The sequence below is a fragment of the Phodopus roborovskii genome, unplaced genomic scaffold (genome assembly GCF_943737965.1).
Source record: "Phodopus roborovskii unplaced genomic scaffold, PHOROB, whole genome shotgun sequence".
NCBI classification, from domain to species: Eukaryota; Metazoa; Chordata; class Mammalia; order Rodentia; family Cricetidae; genus Phodopus; species Phodopus roborovskii.
The window spans coordinates 2,941,899-2,951,680 of NW_026125554.1; positions in this window are offsets into that span (position 1 = coordinate 2,941,899).

Here is a 9,782-nt window from a genome sequence, read left to right on the forward strand (position 1 = left end):
ACAATAAGAACATGTCTGCTCCGATTATATAAAATTCTAAAGCCCATACAATTCTACCCAAATACCACAACACGCATGTGTTTACACATTCTCTATGACTTCCTTCAGCTTTCCAAACCCAGAACTGAGCTATCTCAGAGGTCTTACACACGAGGTCTAAAATAACCCTAGATGACTTGAAGAACCAGCATGCCTTCATCTGAGGCTTAAAAAACATCTTACAGTAAAGACAAACTAGGTTCATTCCTGCTTATGATTACACCTCTGTTTCTCCAGGATTGCGCTGTACCCTACCTTTAACTACAAATGGTTCTGCACTGCCTTTTCTAGTAATGGCAATCATCTGGGTTTTTTTTTTTTTCAATATTTTTTTATGCACACATTTGTCTGTGTAAAGATGTTGTATTTGTTATCATCCAGACACACCTGGCCCTGCCCCTTGGGGACCTGGCAGAGTTATCACTCCTGTATTCAGCCAGCTGCAAAAGGTCCCTGTAAGAGACAAGCTCCGCCTACTTCCTTTCTCTTAACCACTGTTCCTCTGAAGAGGCAGGCAGGTTTTTCTCTCTCCCTCCCTCCCTCCTCCCCTCTCTCCATTCCCTTCCCTTCCCCCAATGAAACTTGCCACGTAAGTTTTGTCTGCATGGCATGTTTGTGCCTCACCCACCAAGGTCCAGTATGGAATCATATGACAGCACAATCCCCTGGAACTGGAATTACAGACAGTTGTGAGCTGCTATGTGGGTGCCTGGTACTGAACCCAGGTCCTCTGGAAGAGCAGTCAGTGCTTGTAACCACTGAGCCATCTCTCCAGCCCTTAATTTTTTTCCCATGAGACAAGATTTTTCTGTGTAGCCCTGGTTGTCCTGGAACTAGCTTTGTAGACCAAGCTAGCCTCAAACTCACAGAGATCCACTGCCTCTGCTTCTTGAGTGCTGGGACTAAAGTCATGGACCACCATACTAGGTGTGGTGGAATCATGTCTTTGTTTCAGAAAGATGTTTATAATCATCTTGCAACCCTACCATTATTTCAAAAGCTTGTATGACCACCTATGACTACCTGTTGCTATGACTACCTTGTTATGCCCATGTTGTAACAATGTCTTTGTTTCAGGAGGTCATTAGGACTAACCCCTAATGCTTATGTTTTGTTCCTGTAACCCTGCCTATTTTGCCAGCCAAACCCACATTTGAAAATCCCCTACCTCTGATTATCATCTTCATCACATCCAATGCTGACCTCCCCAACTCCTCTTGGGGGGAGGGCAGCCCCATTGTACACAATAGAAAAGCTTGCTTGAATTAATTTGGCCATGAAGATTTGGACCCAAGGTCTTTCTCCTCTCATCTTTGAGATTACCTTGGAGTCGAAACATTGCCTCCATGAGGAGTCTCCTGAGTCTTGGAAGTAAACAAACCTCACAAATCTGAAAAGCTGATGTTCACAAGGTCATCCAGGGCTGGCTACTCCGCCAGGTTATGGACACTTACTGCTGGGGAGGAGCCCATGACCAGAGGACTTCTCCAGGAAGGCTTCTGATGCCTCTCCAGCTGCCTGCAAATCTTGCAGAAAGCACCAGTGTTGTGGCTTTCTAAGAGCAGACTTTTAATGATGTAGCTGTCTTTGATGGCGTAAGCAACCTCTCGCCCATACTCCTGCTAATAAACTTATTGGTTCCCCAAGTTGGACATTCGTGCAATCATACTTTGGTCTGTTGTGGATTCTCTATCTTCAGTGAATTGGTGTGGGGGGGGGGTTGTATGCTGTTTCTCCCCGGGAAATGCCTCACAGAACAGTCTATCAATTCTATGAAGAAAGAAAGAAAGAAAAAAAAGAAGTAGGAAGAAAAAAGAAAGAAAGAAAAAGTAAAGAATTTGAAAGTTGGTTTTAGGGGTTTTTTGTCCCCTCCCCCCCCCATTAAAGATAGTATACCCAACAAGGACCCATATTTCTTAACCTCCCCCTCTCCTTTTACCTTACCAAATCTCATCATCCTGAAGATTTGAGCTCTTAGCAGAATGGGACACAGTCACCATCTATGCCAGTGACAAAAGACAGAGCCATTTTGGCCAGTGTGTTTGCCACTCCAGTTTGGGTTCTAGTGAACTCTTTTGGCAAAAATCATTCACCCTGCTGAATCCCTTTCACTTTGTTCATGTGTTCCTTTCACACAGGGATTATTCTTTTCCCAATGCTCCCTAGCATGCACAACCCTCTGGGTTTAATAACGCAATGCTGGGGGGGGGGGAGTTACAACAAAGTTACAGAGAAAGTAGAGACTGAATGCCAAGTGCTCACCAGGAAAGCAGCATCAGGGCAGCCTGTCAGGAAGAAAAGCTCTGCCTCCAACCCAACTACCAGATACTAAACTTCAGTAAGGGATTCAGATGATCCTTAAAGTTTGAGTACCCTGTCCAGGGTCCCTAGAAGACTGGGAAACACAGATAGATATTTTATGGGCAGGGTTGATGGATGGGTTAGTTGTTTGGTAGATTGATTTTTTAAATTTAAATAATTAATTTTTGAAGCAGCTGTGTAGCACAGGCTGACTTCAAGTTCCAGACCCTTGCCGAGAATCAGAGCACATCTTGTGGTCAAACTCAAGGTAAAATGTTTGGCACTGAGGTCAGATAAAAATGCTGGGGCTAACAGCACTGCCAAAAATCTAGCAGAAAAATTCAGGCAAAAAAATAAGGAAACAAAGCCCAAAGCAAAATCTTGGCAAAACATCTGGCACAAAACTGGGTGAAAAGTCCTGGTTGGAATGCTGGGTGAAAAGGCTGTGCGAAAAATATCAGAACAGAAATCCAGGGAAACAATACAGGCCACAGACACGGGCACAGAAGCTGGGAGCAAAGACTACGCAAGGCAAGAGAATCCGGAGTTTGAGGTCAGCTTGTGCTACATAGCTGGGTCTTATCTGAAATAAATAAATAAAATCAGCCAGGCGGTGGTGATTAATCCCCTTTAATCCCAGGATTTGGGAGGCAGATGCAGGCAGATATCTGTGAGTTCGAGGCCAGCTTGGTCTACGGAATAAGTTTCAGGACAGCCAAGGCTACACAGAGAAACCCTGTCTTGAAAAACAAAGAAACAGGTCTGGAGAGATGACTCAGAGGTTAAGAGTGCTGGCTGTTTTTCTAAAGGTCTTGAGTTCAATTCCCAGCAACCATGTAGTGGCTCACAACTATCTGTGATGAGTACAGGTGTCCTTTTCCAGCCTACAGGCAGAATACTGTATGCATAATTAATAAATAAATCTTAAAAAAGAAAAACAAACAAACAAATAAATGTAAACTTGGCATTCAGGCTCTACTTTTTCTGTTTTATTTTGCCTACATGCAAATACACCACATGCATGCAGTACCTGCAGTAGCCAAAAGAGGGCACTTGAACCCCAGGAACAGGAGTTGTGAATCACCCTCTTGGGTAAACAGCAGTTTTGTTAAAGCTGTTATACAAAACCAAACAATTACGAAAACAGCCTTTAACTTTTGGAGGTCCAATTTTGCTTTGTAGTTCTCTCAAGCACAGTAACTTTTATAACTTTAAACATAACGTTAGCCATCAACATAACGTTAGTTGTCACATTCTGGAGGGCCATCATTTACCAATCATGGGGTAGGTGTAGGACTTCTCTGGGAGAGACATAAACATCTGCTCACCCTAGCTGGTGTACCAACAACAGACCAAAGTCTAGCTTAGAGAACTAGTAAAGTCACTGGGTTCCTCACAGAAGCAAGGTGACTCAATGGCCCACTCTATCTTAGTGACAACTCCCTGAAGCCCCTGCCACAGGTTACAGGAAACCACTTCCAACAAGTGTTTCTGGTACATAACCTGGGGGGGGGGGGGTTCCTAAGTCTCCTCACTTTCAGAAGCTTCCTGGGCCTTATATGTTTTAATTAATTCCTGAGCCTTATAAATGTTTCTATTCAGGGGGAAAAGCTACACAAGTAACAGGAGTGAGAAGAAACAGAAATCAAGGAGGACCAAAGAAACACCACACACTAAATACCACCAGCAGAGCAGGTGGACATTAAAGAAACACGTTATGGAGTTTGCCTCCAATATGGCAAGACTAGCCATTTGGACAAGATACTGCTCTTGTCTGGACTGTTTGACTTTGTGCTGTGGACATGCAGGACCCACAGAAAAGTGACTGCTGACTCAAGATGGACATTGCTACAGGGTTCCTGCTTCATGGAAGAGTCTGCCAGACATTCCGCAGGACACAGAGAAAAATGACTGACAAACTGCCAGTACAAGAAGACAGTTTAAAGTTTCCTGCTTTGCTGAAGAGTCTTCCAGACACACGATGGCTTATGGGCTGAAGATGGAAGATTACAGAAGAACTTCAGGTGACTGACCAGGCAGTGAATTATCTCTGTTATTTCTAAAGTTTATATACTATCCTTCTATGGTCTTTGAAGGAGTTAAAGACAGATAGTTACAGTTATAGTTTTCCTTAATTAAGCTTAAAGATAAGTTACATATAGGATTTTAGACTCACAAATATAGGATAGATGATAGAATAGTTTCTTTTAATCTTGCTAAATGTTAATGGACTAAATATTGTTAACTGTGATTCTTACTTGATAACTGTTGTGTTATATATTTTGCTATGTTAAGGTTAAAACCCTTCTTTTTATTTAGACAGAAAAGAGGAGAGGATGGGAGATGCCATTATGTATATATGTTTCTCATACTGGTTAATGAATAAAGCACTGTTGGCCAATAGGAAAGCAAGATAGGAGGGACTAGGAGACAAGGAGGAAAAAGGAAGTAGTAAGGAGGAGTCAAGATGGAGAGTCTGGAGAGAGCTGGACGCCAGCTGGTTCTCCGAGGGTAAGAGGAGACCATGTGGAAATACATAGATTAGCAAAAATGGGTTAATACTTAACACAGAGCTAGCCGATAAGAAACTAGTACCTGGCCAACAGCATTATATCAAATACAGAGTCTCAGTGTGTTAATTGGGGCTGGCACGGCAGCGGGACAAGACCAGGCGGCGGGCAGAAAAAACATTACTCCTTACAAGGACACCTACCTGTGCTATTTCCACATCCCACTACCTCCCAGGGTTAACGCTCTCCTGGATTTAAGATCTCAACATTGACCCTACTTCCTCGTATCTGCATCTACTACTGCAGTCACATCAACCTGATTTGGTCCCTGTGCCCTTATTGTCATCATCACAGTGCATTTATATTGCTTCGTTTTGTTTTGAATAGTGTTACCCAACTGCCCCTGTGTTAGAGGGTTGCTCCTTGCTCGCTTATGTAAGAATATCCTCCTAAGTCAAACATCCTAGACAGAGCTAGCATTCAGGAAACCTCAAGAGGTCCCTGAAACTTACAAGATTCACAATGCTCACTTCCTTCCCAAGTTCCCATAGGCAGTAAGGACTGCCAGGACCTTGCTGCCTACAGGCTGTGCAGAGAAAGCTTCAGGGTTACAGCATTCTTAAACTGTCACCCATGCTGCAATGGGCTTTGCCTCTGAGTCTGTAAGAAGCCCCAGTGAGCTCATTAGCCCTCCAAGATGAATTTTGGTAAGACTGTTTCTTTTATCTGGTATCAGTGTCCTGCCTGGTATGAGCAGCCATTCTTTCACATGGGACAACAGAAGTCACAAACTAGTCCATGGAGCTATTGGGAACTGGTAGAACCTTTTTAGAGGAAAGGCCTAACAAGGAACATTAAGACACTGGGGATGTGCCCTTGAAGGGGACTACTGCTTCCTTCTGCTTCTTTTCACGGCCCAGCCATGAAATGAACAGCTTCACTATACCTTTGCTTTCCACTGTGACAGTTCCAAAGGCAAAGGGGCCAGTCAAGCAGGCTGTCAGCCCAAACAAAACTGCCCTCTCTACAAGCCATCTATCTGTGTCTGTAAGAGAACAGTATCAGTTCAGAACTCCAAGGCCAAGTTCTCGGCACAAAGGAAGCTGATTTGCCCCAGAGGGACACAGGGCAGGGAATAAGAGACAAAGACAGGAGACAGAGGACAGGGAGAAAGGGAAGGGAACAAGGGAAAGGGGGCTGGGGTACTACCCCTGGAGATGTAGCACATAGGAAAATGGGAGCTATAAAGGTAAAATGGGAAACCCCATGTTAAGATGAGGTGTTTAATTTTAATTGGGTATGTTTATTAGGTGAACCAAAGGGGGCTTTTGATTGCTGGACTTCAATACTTTGATAGCTGGACCTTGGAGGAGAAAGTGGCCAAATAAGGGAACGGACCTTGGTAGCTAGCTTTAAGAATGAAATCTATTTAGGTTTTTAGCAAGGCAGAGGGAATGAGGGAGAAGGGCAAGGCCCGCCAGAGCCATGTTTGCCACACTTAGGTCGGCTACCGTCCCTTCAGTTTGATAAAGTCACAGAAAGCTACCACATGTATTTGCTTGTACAAATATTCAATGTCATCTTGACACTGAGAGCAGATCCTTTGTATTATCTTATGAGGCCCAAGTCTGAATGCCTATGCTTAGTACACTAGCCCCTCTCAAAATCTAAGTGTAGGATGCTAGGCATGGTGGTTCACTCTTTTAATCCCAGTACTCAGGAGGCAGAGGCATGTAGATCTCTGAGTTCAAGGCCAGCTTGGGATAAACAGTGTGTGTGTGTGTGTGTGTGTGTGTGTGTGTGTGTGTGTGTGATCATTTGTCTGTTACAAGGCTTGGTCCCCAGTGTGGCTGGATTGGAATGCAGTGGGACCTTTAAGAGATATAGCCTATTGGAACAGAATTAAGCTGTTAGGGACATCACTCTTGGAAGTAATGCTGGTCTCCTGGAGTAAATTAGTTCACAAGAGAATGAGTTGTTACAGAAGGAGGCTGGATTCTTCACAGTCCTTGCTTCCTATCCTCTCTCTCTCTCTCACTCACACACACACACACACACACACACACATACACACACACATACACACACACTCAAAGAGAGAGAGAGGCCACCTTCAGGCTATGACCTAACCAAGGGAGTCTTAACCATAGTCTGAACAGTTAATGTCATTACTCAAACTTGAACTTTCAGCCTCAAAACAAAACAAAACTGTGAGTTAAAATAAACTTACTTTCTTTATTGGTCTTTGTTGTTGTGTTACAGCAGCAGAAAATGCACTAAGACAATAGTCACACTTAAACTGGGCAATTTGAGATGTATCCACCTCCTCTGACCCCCCTCACCTTCTGTAAAGTCTGTTCCAGATCCAGGTACCTTCTGTGGATTTCTGCTGATGTCAAGGGATACTCAAGAATGCTCCATCCTCAAGAGCGAGACTAGATGGCACATGGTAGAGCTAACATCTCAGTAACAGAGGACTGTGAGAAGCAAACTGGAATTTCTCCAGACCCTCAGTAGTGATTTAAGGAAGGATTCAGCAAGTTTTCAATAGATTTGAAGAAACAGATTGATCATGTCCAGCATTATAGTAAAGGAATATTTTTCTCACTGTTGTGTGACACTATTTCTAGAGAGGCATGAACAATAAACATCTACTCGTCCCAGATGGGGAACTGATGACAGACCAGACTAATAACACCACTAAAATCTAATGTGATGAGCCATTAAGTTTATTGGAGTTAATAACAGGAGTGTGGTATAAGTGATGCTTACAAGAACATGGACAACTTCGAGGCACCACTGAAAAGTCCACCCTAGCATGGGTGATGACTCAAAGAGCCACAACCCTAGAGCTCTCTGCATGAATTACAGGCAGATTACTCTTAAATAATCTTGGGGGAGGCAGAAGCCTTGTGCACCTGGTAGGTTTCAGCTACTTCCTGAAATTTATGAACTGTCTACTTCCTGAGCCTTGCTGAACTTCTCTACAGGATGTAATACTTCAACACAACAGAAACTACTACACAACCCACCCCTTGTGGGATTTCACTGAGTAACCACCATCTTGGTCTCACTGCCCTCACAACGCTAAAGTGACTGTCCCAAGACTGTGCCAGATCAAAGGCAGAGGCTTCCGATTCAGGTTCATGTGAACACACACACACACCCTACTCATCACAAGGTTGGCAGCTACTGATATGGCTAACATCTGTACCTTGGGATAGCCCAGGGATAGCCTAGGAGGGAGAGATCCAAAACTGAGAGACAAGCTGATGGGAGTGGCCACAAAGCCACTTCCGGCACACTCAAAGACTAGTGCACTAAAGGTTGATGTAGATGTTCTAACAGCCAAATGTCCATTTTCCTGGAAACTCCACAGAATAGGGGAGATCTCATCATCTACATGAATCTGTGTGATTAGAAGTCCCACAGAACATGTTTGATGGCACAATAGAGAGAGATTCACAAAACTTAACAGTTTATTTTTGAAGTGCTTAGGATCAGATCCAGGTTTTTGCCCATACTAGGCAAGCACTCTGCTACATCTGTTCCATCCTGGAGAAAAGCTCATTACCAGACAGTGGTCGTGCACACCTTTAATCCCAGTCTCAGTAGGAGAAGGCAGGTGGGTCTCTGTGAATTTGAGGCCAGTCTGATTTACAGAGTGAGTTCAGGACAGCCAGGCAGCCAGGAGTATAAAGAAAAACCCTATTTAAAAAAAAAAATGACAGCAACAACAACAGCACACACAGAGACACAAGTGCAATATCGAAAACAAAGACTTTACTTAGGAAACCCCATCCTGGCTACTGTTACTGCTTATATAACCCCAGGGGAGAGGCCTAGTGAATCCTATGTTTCGAGAATTTCTCGACATGAGTGTGTTTGCTTCCTGAGTCTTAACTAGTTTGACTCCCAGAAAATTCAATTTGCAAGAAATAGAGACACAACTGGAAGACCCAAATTGAAGTCATAGTAAATTAAGGCTACCCAGAGAGATAGCGTTAGGGATAGGTAGGACCCCCCTGATAAACAGCTTTCTGACAGCTGGCAGGCTTGAGTCTACAGGCCAGAGAAACTGCTATCTGTAGTAGCAGCAATGCCTTCAAAACACACACAAACACACCAAACAAGCAAACAAACAAAAAACTGGTAGAAGGAAATACCTGCTGAAGGAAGTAGGCTCCTACAAAAGCATCAGGCTGCCTGCAAAGGTCAAAGTACTAATCAGGGATGGGCAGAAACTTTCTTTGTGGTTTCTCTGCCTTTGCAGATACACAGACCTGCTACCTGACCATGAAACTCTGGCAACTTTTGGCTGACTCGGGGTTCCTCACCTCCCCCCACCACTTGGACAGCTTTTCCCTAGTTAGTCCTATTTCTTTCATCTTATGTGCATACCACATTTGGCCAATCAGGGCCCAGCTGGCACCTCTATAAGTCTGGGCATTTGGGAACTGCAAATCGGCAGAAAACCATGGAGAAAGGAGAGAGAAAAGACTTCAGAGCCCAGCCCCAGATGTTCAGGATCTCTTCAGAGGAAGAAACCTGAAGAAAGACTTCAAGGTTTTCCTCACCTGGATAAACTGGTCAGCAACTCCCTATGCTTGAAGCTTCTGCTCTCAAGCCAACCTCCAGGATTCAGCCATTGCCAGCAGACAGATTTGTTCCTGATTCAGCCTTCGAGACGTTTCACTCAGACAGCCTCCAGAAGGGGATTCTTCCCTGCAGCTGCTCCAAGACCCACCATTCCTAAGACCAGTGGCTCCAGACTTCTAAACCTGCAATTGCAGATCTGTGGCTCCAGACTTGAGAGTTCCTGCCAGCCATTTGCAGATGTTTTCTGAAAAAGGCTGCTCTTGGTTAGTGCTACCAAGAGCTCAAACCTGTGTCATTTTAATCCCTGATTTGTAAAAATTTATTCCATTTAAA